At 36.1% G+C, this 11,892-nt stretch overlaps 1 long non-coding RNA gene across 2 annotated transcripts in view; it reads right to left on the bottom strand.

Annotated features, from left to right (window-relative positions):
• Positions 1-10,802: 10,802 nt before the first annotated feature.
• The window catches only part of LOC102496259 (uncharacterized), a 14,846-nt gene continuing 13,756 nt past the window's right edge, over positions 10,803-11,892 (bottom strand). For both annotated transcript variants that reach the window (XR_337103.2, XR_003547521.1), the window contains exon 4: positions 10,803-11,353. This is a non-coding gene — a long non-coding RNA (uncharacterized LOC102496259). The remainder of the gene's footprint in view (positions 11,354-11,892) is intronic.

Genomic DNA, 11,892 nt, shown 5'->3' on the forward strand with positions numbered 1-11,892 from the left:
TTCCCGCTGTCAGCTTGATGTCTAAATACACACATTAAAGCCTCAGGGGATATGAACTTTGAGTTAGATCTTACAATATTCAATCTCCACTTGTTTCCCTTATCTCTCTGAAAGATTTCTAGGTCTTTTAGTAAAACTGGATTGGAAGCTGGTGAGGAATGCAGCAACTTAGGTCATATCAAAGGGAAAAAAGACCTTCAAGGATGGCAGGGATCCCTTGAGAGTCAGCAGAATCAGATATGAAGCATGTAAAACAAAATGGAGTTTTCTGCATGTCTGAGTAAAGAAATTGTTCTTAGTGATCCCAACCTCTTGCTCAAACTTCCAAAGAACACTTTGTTTCACCTGTAGAGTGCATTGAAGAGGTGATTTTCGGAGATCACGGTGCTAGGAGAAAGGGAGTTTTCAAAAGGTTCACCAGCATGCTCTGATTTAATGGTAAACTGGAGAAGGTTTGTACAGGCTTAAGAGAGCTGATTGTTGAATGTATGCGTAGCTTAACTTTGGCCACAGAAACTGATATATGCAATAAATTAATTCCTTCCTCTCAGAGAGCTGGTTTATCAGCAAGCCACTATCATTTCAAGCTTATATTATTCTCTAGAAATATTCTTTGGCTTCCTCTGATTCCCATGCCTTTGATATTTAATGTCTTTTTGACAATTTTGTGACCCTTATCTTCATATATATTGTTATTTATGTTTCTGTTTCAATTCCCGACTAAAGGAACCACATACATATCTAGTTTATAGTAAATGCTTAACAAATAAAGTAAATGCTTAACATTATCATTTGTATCAATAAACACATAAAATTCCTAACATTCAGGCTTACATTAAAACTAAGAAAAGATGGGACCAGCAGTTAGTGTAATGGCTATGTCACTGGACTCCCATGTAGTCAACTGCGGTTTAAGTACTAGAACCGGTGGCTTAAACTCACGCCAGGCACATGTCCCTGCATGCCCAAGATCCCGAGAGGAGAATGGAGGAGAAGGGATTGTGGCGTGGCCATCCCCCCCGGGGAGTGATTTCTCGCTTTCTGTCTCTCTGTCTCTCTCTCTGTCTTTCTGGCGAGCACATGTGCCTTATAGCAAAAACCTCTCCAAAAAAAGAAAAAAATAAAACTAAGAAAAGATGGATCTTTACTAATGGCATTTAAATAATTTTTTTTTAAATTGGGTCTAGATATTGGCACAATGGTAATTCCATGCTCTGTAAGGCTGACCCACATACAAAGGTTCTCATTTGGGATACATCCGGAGCATATGGCAGTATGTGTCCTTCATGACTGAGGCTGGGGTGGATTGCAGCATGAAGACCCTGTCTCTCTTTTTTCTTTTTCTCTTTTGCTCATGGAAAAAAAGAAAAAAGTAAACATAAAAATTTTTCTAAATTAATTCATCTATCATTCAGTAAGCTTCAATCATGTATCAGCAATAGGGATTTAGCAAATGTTTAATCATACTCTCTTCCTTCAGGAAGCTCACAGTTTATTGGGAAGACATATACAACTAAATAATAACAATAAATGTAAATCTATGTATCAACAATAAAATACAAAGACGAATAATGATTATATGTAAATCATACATTACAATAAATAAATAATCAAAAAAATCATGGGAGCAGGATGGGGAACCCATTTAAAATGTAAAACCACTTATGATGTATCACATCTTTGTGGAGTACAGTGCTGTTTTTTATTTTATTTTTTAGGCTTTTGCCATAGGGCACATGTGCTCACCAGAGAGTGACAGTGAGAGGGAAAGTAAGAAATCACCCCTCACAGGGATGGCTATGCCACAATCCCTTCTCTTTCATTCTCTTTCTGTGATTTTGGGCAGGCATGCACGCATGCCTGATTTTCAAGCCACCAGGTCCAGGACTTGAACTGTAGTCAGCCATATGGGAGTCCAGTGCCTTAATCACCACTCCATCTGCTGGCCTTGAGTACAGTATGGTTTTTAAAAGTATGTATATAGTATTTAATAAACAAATCAAGGATATAAACATATTTACCACCTTCCACATTTACTATTACATTGCTGTAAACATTCAAAATTCACTCTGCTGGTTATTTTGGAAGTACATGATGAATTGCCAATGTTGTTTTTTTACAAGGGAATACAGTTCTAAAGAAATCAAAGTGAGGGTCAGCAGATGGCATAGTGATTCCATCACTGGACTCCCAAATGGCCAACTCTAGTTGGAGTGCCAGACCTAGTAGCTTGAAATTCACCCCAGGCATGAGTGTGTGCATGCTCAAGATCTTTAGAGGAGAAGGGATTGTGGAATGGCCATTTCCCTGTGGAGTGATTTCTCACTTTCCATCTCACTGTCTCTGTCTCTCCAGTGAGCACATGAGCCCCAAGGCAAAAGCCTCTTAGAAGAAGAAAGAAAGAAAAAAGTGTCTAAGAATCAGACAACAAAGTCTCATAAATTAATGAGGATGGATTTTTGAAAACAAAGATAATCAATCATTGGTCCAATTAGAAATAAAGTTGTACATAACAATAGCTAATTAGGAAGAGACAGAAAAAACATTTACTCACGCACCCTGAGTCCTTGTAAGACCTTAGTACTGGTACTATGCATAAAGAAATAAGTTCTCAAAAAAGCTAAAGCAAAACAAAATTAGAAAGAGATGTTTAAAAGAGATGATGGTGTAATTAGTGATTTGATGATTTATAGGCTTTACACGGTTCTTGATTTTAGCTTTCTTTAAATTCATTCTACAGAAAGACTCAACTACTTATAACATTTTTTACTTTTCTTCTGTTATCTAGTTTTAGCCTAGGAATCATGGTTATAATAATATATAAATGCAACATGAAACCCATGGAGAAAATCGTATGTCAAATAATTGGTGAATTTGTATTTAAACCTGCTTGTGTGTAAACTAGTTGAATATCAATTCCTAACCTTTTATTTGGGGATTTTAATCCTGAAATTCAATGTCGTTATCAATTTGTGTGGACTTAACCCTATCCTTTAGCTACTCTTTTTATTTTTTCATCTTCTAATTGATTCATGCTTTCTTGCTTCTATTTATCTCCCTTATTTTTCCTGGTGTAGTATTCCCTTATGTAATTCCTAAAAAGCTAGTTTAGTTTAAGTGAATTATTTCAGCACTTTTTTATTTGGGAATGATTTTATTTCCCCCTTCCCATTTGAAGTATAATCTTATCAGGCATAATACTCTTGACATTGATTTTCTTTCAGAGTTTTAAATGTGTCTTCTCATTTTTCCTTGCCTGCATTGTTTCAGTTGAGAGGTCTGATGTTAGTATAATGGGGAAACCTTTGTAATTTGGCATTTTTCTCTTGCCATTTTTAGACTATTTGTCTTTTATTTTTTACCAATTTGGCTATGAAATGCTTTGCAGTGTATTATGTTATATCTATTTGGTGTCCTTTGTATTTCCTGCATTTGAATGTTTATATATCTTTCTGAATTTGGAAAGTTTTCAGCTAATATTTAGTGGAAGAGGTTATCTATGCTTTTACCTGTGTCTTTGCCTCTAGAATACCTATTATGTGGATATTCAGCCATTTAATGGTGTCTAGGATTTCCCACATGTTGTCCTGATTTTTTATGGTAATTCTTCTATTTTTTTTTTTTTGAAGATTTTTGTCTTCAAGGTCAGAGATGATTTTTCTTTTTCATGGTCTAATCTGCTACTGATATGTTCAAGGGAGGTTCCCATTTTCTGTAATGTAATATATATATTTTTTTTTGAGAGGTTTTTTTCTCTAGGGTGCGTGCACTCACCAGAAAGAGAGAGACAGCAAGACAGAAAGCGAGAAATCGCCCCCAGGGAGGATGGCCACACGGCAATCTCTTGTCCTCTATTCTCCTCTTGCAATCTTGGGCATGCACGCACATGTGCCCGGTGTGAGTTTAAGCCACCATGTCTGGGACTCAAACCATGGTCCACCACATGGGAGTCCAGCGACATGGCCATTACGCCAACTGCTAGTCCCTGTATTGTATTCTTTATCTCCACAAGTTCTGTTTAATTCTTTTTCATGATGTCTATCTCTTTATGACATTCCTGAAGAATTTTTCTCATCTTCTGGAGCTGGCTGTCTGTTTTCTCTTGCATCTCATTGAGTTTTGTTACAATGAATATTCTGAATTCTTTTTTTTTTTTGACATTTATATGATCTGTTGTATTTTATTCATTATTGGTGAGGAGCTACTATGTTCCTTTGGGAGGGGGTGTTTCCTTATTTTCTCCTATTTCTTGAGATGCTGCTTTGATTTCTAGTCATCTGGTGATATACTCACTTCTTCCTACTCCTTTGGAGTATGCTTCTTTAACTGTGTGCTCATGTGCTTCCCTAAGATGTGAATTAACTCTATGCTAGTTTCCTTCCTCTACTGTGGATAGGAGTGTGGAATCCACAGTGGGGGTTTGGAGTTGAGGTTTTCAGAGGGGCATTTCTCTCTTTTTGCTCCTGGGGGATTGTGGGGAGAGAATTCTTCCAAAACCTCACTGTCTTCAGGTGTCTGGTTACTATACCCAAACCTCTCTGCTCCCAATGTGGTGGAGGTCGAGCTGAACAGGTAGCATATTAGGTGGTAGTTCCATTGCTGACTAGGCAAGTGGTCCCTGCTGATGAGCTAAAGCCTCTGCTTTTCTGTTGCTCTTTCTAGATCTTTATATATTTCAATTCTATATTGTAAACTTTGCTAGTGATTATGAAAATTTTTGTTTTCTTCTTCATACATTTCTACAATAAATAACTCTAATTAAAATATGATTCAGAAAATAATGAACATACATTTTATTTATTCATTTGGTAATGGTTATAAAAATTCAAAATTGTCTACTTTTTGGTCCAATACTTTCACATCCAGGGATGTAGCATACCACTGTCCCCAAGTAAGAATGTAAAAGTTCGTGTGAAAGAACATTTGGTATGTTACCTATAATAACGAAAACCTGGAGGTAAAATGCCCATCAACAGGAGATAATTTAAGTGAACTATGGTGTATCTAAACAATAGCATATTGGGCAAGGGTTAAAAATAATGAGACACATAAAATCTTGAAAACGTTTGCAAGCTTGTAAAACCTTGCAAAACACTGTATTATGCTCTCATTATTTTAAGAAAAATGTATTTATATGTCCAATGGTGTCATATCCAATGAGTAAATTTAGTCCTGAATCAAATTCAGAAGACAAAAATTAATTTCAGTCAAATACAGATACATGAACACTAGACGTATACTCAACTCCACGAGATATTCATCCTATACAGGTGTGGAAACAGCTCTCTCCTCAGGGAAAGCAGAATCCCAGCCTCATCCCATGTTCTCTCAGGGATATGTGTACATTAAGTAGAATAGTGGCCAGAAATGCTCTATGTACATTGCTTTCTCTGAATGTCTCTCTTTCTATGTACTTTTTAAAATTTGTGTGCATTAGTTGGTTTGGTAAGTTATGATATAACTCCAAAACATAAAATTTTATGTAGAGATATCCAAAAGACTACATCCCAAAGCACTCAACAGTTTACTTCTAAAGGAAAAGAGGTGGAAATAGAATATGGAAACAATATGTTTTCTTTGTCCCATTTATATTACTTGAATTTTTGAGTATGCATTACACTTAAACTATCTAAGAAGAAATTTTAAGAATTGCTGTGGCTAACACAAATTCAAGGATGCATAAAGGACCATGAGACAAGGATATAAAGATAATTTGAATTTGATTACATGAGTAATTAGGACCACAGATATTTTAAAATGCAGAATGATGCAATTCAATCTTTATTTTTGGTAGACAGGATTGAGAATTCTTGGTGGCACTGATGAGAGGTAAACTGAGCTTAATGGATTAGTTATCTTTTGGTCTTTATTACATAACAACAGTATTTCTCTACCTAGTTTTAGGTGGAAATAACTTGCACTGGAAGTTCCTAGGGTGTGGTACTCAAGTCCCTACATGGCTATAACAACAGAAAGTCAAGACATTCAGTCTGTCCTTTCAGCTTTAATGTCATCCTTGTCTTGATTCCTGGCATCAATGAGGTGTGTTAGCAAGAGGAAAATTCAGTCTGGTTCCGAGTCACATGGTGCACAATGGTGGTAAAGGGGAAAAAAACAACTCCTAGTAGAGACTAGTATTGCTGGAAATACAGGGATAGAGGCTACCTTTTCCTAAGGTAGTCAAAGGTGTCAGGGTATAGTCCAGAAATTGTCAAGTGAAGATAGTCTGCCTTGTATTCAGGCACAAGGTAATAGCCAACTGACTAGGGCCCTTTGAGTTTTAAGGATGATAATTCCTTCACCTGGTGATTTTCATGTGGTGCTAATCTCCCACAGGGCAAGCTCACTCTGTGAATGAAAGGTAGGAGTAAATACAATAGGTATTAACGACTGGATTTGAGGCCCCTCTGGAGTGAGTGACCAGAAACTATTATGTTCCCTTAGTAAGGAAGGCAGGCAGAGAGCTGAAGCCCCATTTATGTATTGGTTTGATTCTAGAATGTTGCCTCCTCTTATTGGTAGACACTGTATACTCTCAGGAACATGATGGTGGGGCTTGGTGAAACTCTTTACTTTGCCAGAGTCCTTTCCAGACTTCTATGGTTTGTTTAAGGAAGGTCATTTCCTTTCTCTTGCTCAATTGAGATAGCTTCCATAATAAATTAGAGGCCCTTATTGTTGCCATTCAAAGAGATGGTTTCTTTTGCTAAATAACCAATCAGTTCCTGGGATAGGCCTTCCCAAAAAGGATGTGTCCAAAACCATTCTAGTGTCTATTGCATTGTAGAAATTAAATAGTTTAATTGCCACTATGTTGCTTAAGATATAGAGTAGAACTGAAATATTTAACAAAGAATAGCAATGTAGATGTAAAGTCACAACTGTGATAAGGCTATGCTGAAGTAGTATAGGTAAAATTACATAAAAGGAGAATCATTTAATGAGGAAAGTCAGGAAAGGCTTCCCTGGGGAAATGACGATTCCATTGAGCTTGTCCTTCAGGAGTGATAGAGCCTACACTTCTGTGCAAGTTGATCTATTTCCTATTAGAAAATGAAGCAATATTTCCCAGGTCATTCTAAAAAGTGAGAAATAAAGGGACACCATTACTGCCATTTTAGTTCAATGAGGGTTAATTACCCATGTTACAAAACTGGGAGCTATTCAAGTAACTGAAGAACAAAAAGATAAGCTTCTATAGAATAAAAAGAAAACAAACAGATCTTCTCTGACATGTTTATTTAAATGTCACTTAACATTTACATAATATCACTGAAATATATGGTCTTACCCTGATAACCAAGTTTGTGGGGCAAAAATTTCTTCATTTTTCACTTACTTTGGGTATTTCTCCTCTCTGAATGTTCTGTTCTATAGCTAACCTATTAAAGCCTGCTTCCAATTACATTTTCAATTTTCAGGGTCCTTTCAGATTTTTGGACAGCAGTTATTTCTTTTCTCCTTGCAAAGAGACCTGCTTTAAGTTGTCTATGACTAGGTTTGGTCTAGTTACTTCATTATAATGTTGAAGGAACACTGAGGTGTTAAATATAGTTAGGTGGCAAACTGTCCCTTTTGATATTTGCAAGATGGAATTTCCAGCCTTAAGCCAGGGTGCCATTTTGCTTCTCTAGATAGGGAGTCTGAGTAACAAAAAATCTCCTTTCTCAGGAACCATGAGCACTTGTCCTTTGGCACTTTCTTTCAGGAGTTGTGTGACTGACTCCTCTAGTAACATGTCGCTAACTTCTCTCTAGAATTCCCCCAGTTAAGAAAAGATTCATGAGTCAGAATATTGGGATCTGTATAGGCAGGCATTTTGACTTTGAGAGAAATTTGTCTTGTTCATGTATCATAAAAATAAGTAAATGCTATATACTGTATTCAGGAAGTGGTACAGTGACATGTGAGGGTGGAGAGATCAAAACAGATACAAATACACTTACACTAACTCCTTCTTCACCAAAGATACCTTTAAAATGATGGCTTCCAGAGGAAATGAATGAAAAAGATTACAATGTTTGAAATGTTTAACATATTTTTGCAAGTCATTAAATACTATACTAGTCACAACCCAGAGGGCTCATGAATTAAGCAGGTAGTAAAATAACAAATCAAACAACATAGGGGAGTGTTCAACCGTTGATAAGAAACTAACCAACTCTAACATGTGGGTTATATTAAAATAATTTCCAAAATAAAGGAGGCTATTGATGTTAAAAACAGACTGTTGAGGCAGTTCAACTGTTATTTATTGGAAATACATATATTTTGTACTTAAATTATGTGTTTTTTCACATCTATTATTCCTTGTGAACATCATCACAACCTCCTTTTTTTTTTACATGATGATATGAGATTATATCTCATCTCAAACTAGAACAAAACGTGTTCATCATGAATAATTCAGAGATATATGGAGAGATATAAAGGTAAATGCAAAATTCACTGGGAAATCCCAACTGAGATAATTGTCAAGAATTTTGTCAACATCTTGCAGACAGTTTTATATATACACACAGGAGAGATGAGTATAATAGTTGTATATTTGCTACAAGGTTAAGACAACGCAGTATATGCATAGTCAATCTGTTTTTCTCCAACTCCCTGTGAAGAAAATTTTGTTTGCTTAACATTTTCTTCCTTCTCTATCTGATCATTCAGATTTTTAATCAGTAAAGAAAAAACAAAAGAGATGGAGGAACACAAGAGAAGTAGTTGGTTAATTGGTTTATTGTGAAGTTTTTGGTTGAGAGTGGAAAAGGATATCGGAAAGAAAGATCCTTTAGGAGCTATTATAATGTAAGAGTTAGAGAGTAAGATGAAACAACTGGTATACAGAGGATATTTTAAGATGTGGTATTGTGGGTTAGGAATTGTATGCTCTCTAATTTTTTTTTTTTTTTTTGAAAATTGAGAGCAAAGATTGAAATTACTTTGTAATGCCTTTTGTTTGCTGGGCTGTTTCTGTGACTGTGACACTGTGCTGAGATTGAACCACAGTGGATCTGGGATTTATTTGATTTACACATAAATAGGATTATTCCAATCATACTGTTTGGTAATTCTTTTTGTCTCAAAATCATGTCACGGGGCTTCTACTCCAGTGAACAAATATTAGATTGTTGGGAAAGTCATGACGTATTTTTCTATGTAAACATGTGTCATGACTTTCCTGGTGACCCAATATAAATCTATATGATTTTTTTTAGTAGATGCATAGTTTTTTTGCATGAATATTCCATATCTGTTTTAACTAGTTTAATCTTAGCAGTCATTATGCTTGTTTCTAATTATGATGATTATCTTTGTATATCTTTGCATATGTTTATAATTAATTGAATAGACTCTCAGATATAGAATTTTGTATAAAATGTATATACATTTTAAATTTTATTGTGTAATGCTAACAAAAAGTCATGCTCATTTATATTCCTACCGCTGTGTATTTAAGTCCCACATCCATGCCTTCTCTTTCTTATCATTTGTTATTAGTCAGTGAGGATTATAGCATTTAGAGCATATGTATGAATAAGCTGAAACCCAAGGACATTGATAGACTCTTGTCTAAGTTGTCTAAATTGTTTGAATGAAGATAGTTCTAGTCCTTTGACTTCTCTTGAGGTGTCATTTACCTGGAAGAGCCAAATGACAATACGCCTGTCAGGCTACACGGAAACTAATGCAGCCCAGAGGGGGAAGGAAGATACTTAAAACTAACAAATGAAACTACTTTTAGTTTGACCCATCTGTGTAATAAGGGTGTACACACCACTGCAATGAGATGACGTGAATAAAAGTACTTTGTAAATCACTAGAGATACAGAGGCACTGTTTGGGAAAACCATTAATGCTTTAACCTGGGCAGTTAAGACTGTGTTTTAGCTAATAGAAAGGAATTTTAAATGTGATTTGATCTTGTATTTGAGTGCCATTTTTATCATCTGTAACCTGATAGCCAAATTCCTAGTAAATGAAGCAATTTATTATATAAAAAATTACTGATATAGACAGTACTAATCTGAAACACTTTCCTTTGTTATAGGCTGATGATTAAACACCAAAATGTCCAATTTTCTACTGTCTCATAGTAAATGGTACAGAGTGTTCTTCTGCTGTAAATTGATGTCCTTGGGTTGCCTCTGACCTTGGCCCAGAGACAGGTTGACTCCATGTTCATTTATGCTCATTTTGTCTTTAGAACCACTGGGGCAGACAGTCCTTTTTGAGTTTATTTTACTAGCTCAGATGCTGCCAGACTCTTAAGGATTTCAGGCACCAGAACAGCTGTGTTTAACCTTGTCCATTAAGTCCCCGCCCAGGAAACCCATCCGAATTGGCAATATTTCTGAAAACTCAAGTGAGACTAAATCACAAATGGAGAAAGTGTCTGGGTTAAAATAAACTGTTGTCAGACCAAAGCCTTCTCTTTCTACTTTCTTATTTCTGTAAGAAAAACAGGTTACTGCTTTGATCTTATTCTTAGGTGAGATTTGTTGTTCTAGTCTTTTTAAAAACACTTATCTCAGAATTTCTAATCAGTAATAAGAGGGACAGGACCCAATTATCTGCTCGTAGTAATAAACATCCAAATCTAATTTCTGCAGTCTACCCTTGGTATTCTTGTTTTGAATTAGAATAGCACAGTAAAAGTGGATTGAGGACTTCACAATTGGAGCATGACTTGTGTTGCCTGGTTACTAGAACTCTCTGGAGATTAGATTGTCAGGATATTCAGATACACAGAAAAGCAAATAAATGAAACTCCTACTACCTTAGTAATTCCTCTGCAAGGACAGAGTAGTAGTTTCTAAGGTTGGAAACCCAGGTGGGGCCAGAAAATAGTTCTGTTAGATGAGAATGATGAATAGTAATTATTTTCAAATACATCTTCCTCTAAGAAGTTGTCTCATCATCTGAGAGACACATTCAATTTGAAGCAGCCATATTCAATAGAAGAGTTTCATATTGTTTTAGTTTGGGGGCCCTCATGTGATTCTAGAAAAATCTTACTTATCTCCCATAGTTGCCTTGTGCAATTTTGCAGAAGAGGAGGAGAGGGACTTCTAATTCACTTGTTTTGAAAGAAGTAAAATGCAAGCAGGCTTTCAAGTATCCCTAAGGAGGGCACTGTAGGGTTTGTGTTGGAAATGGATCTAAAGATTGAGGAGACAGTAGCAGATCAGAGATGTAGACAGGCTGATTCTCTTCCACCAGCTCATTTCAAACTATCTAAACCTCAGGCACCCCATCTTCTTTTAGTTTCCCTTTCTGTATTCTTCTCTAGGTCACAGAAGAGAAAACTATAATGACGTTTTCATGAATCTCTTTCCAATAGGAGTCCGGGTTAAATCTGTCAGGAAAAGGAACTCATGTGAGATTTGGAAGATAAAGAAAAGGAGAATGTATTTTTCTCTTGTAAGAACCTTGGATGGGGAGCTGAGCAATTCACTGATGTCTTCCCTTGGCTCTAGGTCTGTGGACAGCTGCTGACATCATCAGTAACGGTTTCCCTGTCATCACTGTCCCTCCAGTTCTCCTAATGTTGCCTTCTTAACCAGTGCTTCCCCAGCTCTTCCAATGGTTGTGTGAAACTAATTCTCTATATTAAATATCTTCCCATTCACAATACATAGGGTTGTCCCCCACCCCAGTGTGCACACACACACACACACACACACACACCACTGACTAATCCTGAATAACATGAAGGCAAAATCACAAAGACCCAGTTTCCTAGTCATTCATGTTGATAAATCTAAATTTTCGTTAGCACCAAATTGTAGATTAATATATGGCTTACAAACAAAAAAATGCATGTGATAAGTTTCATTTTTAATAATTTTTCAAAGCAAACTAATTTGTGTTGTTAGAAGGAAGGGGTGTTATGTT

This window comes from Tupaia chinensis, unplaced genomic scaffold (genome assembly GCF_000334495.1).
Source record: "Tupaia chinensis unplaced genomic scaffold, TupChi_1.0 Scaffold144262_1, whole genome shotgun sequence".
NCBI lineage: Eukaryota > Metazoa > Chordata > Mammalia > Scandentia > Tupaiidae > Tupaia > Tupaia belangeri.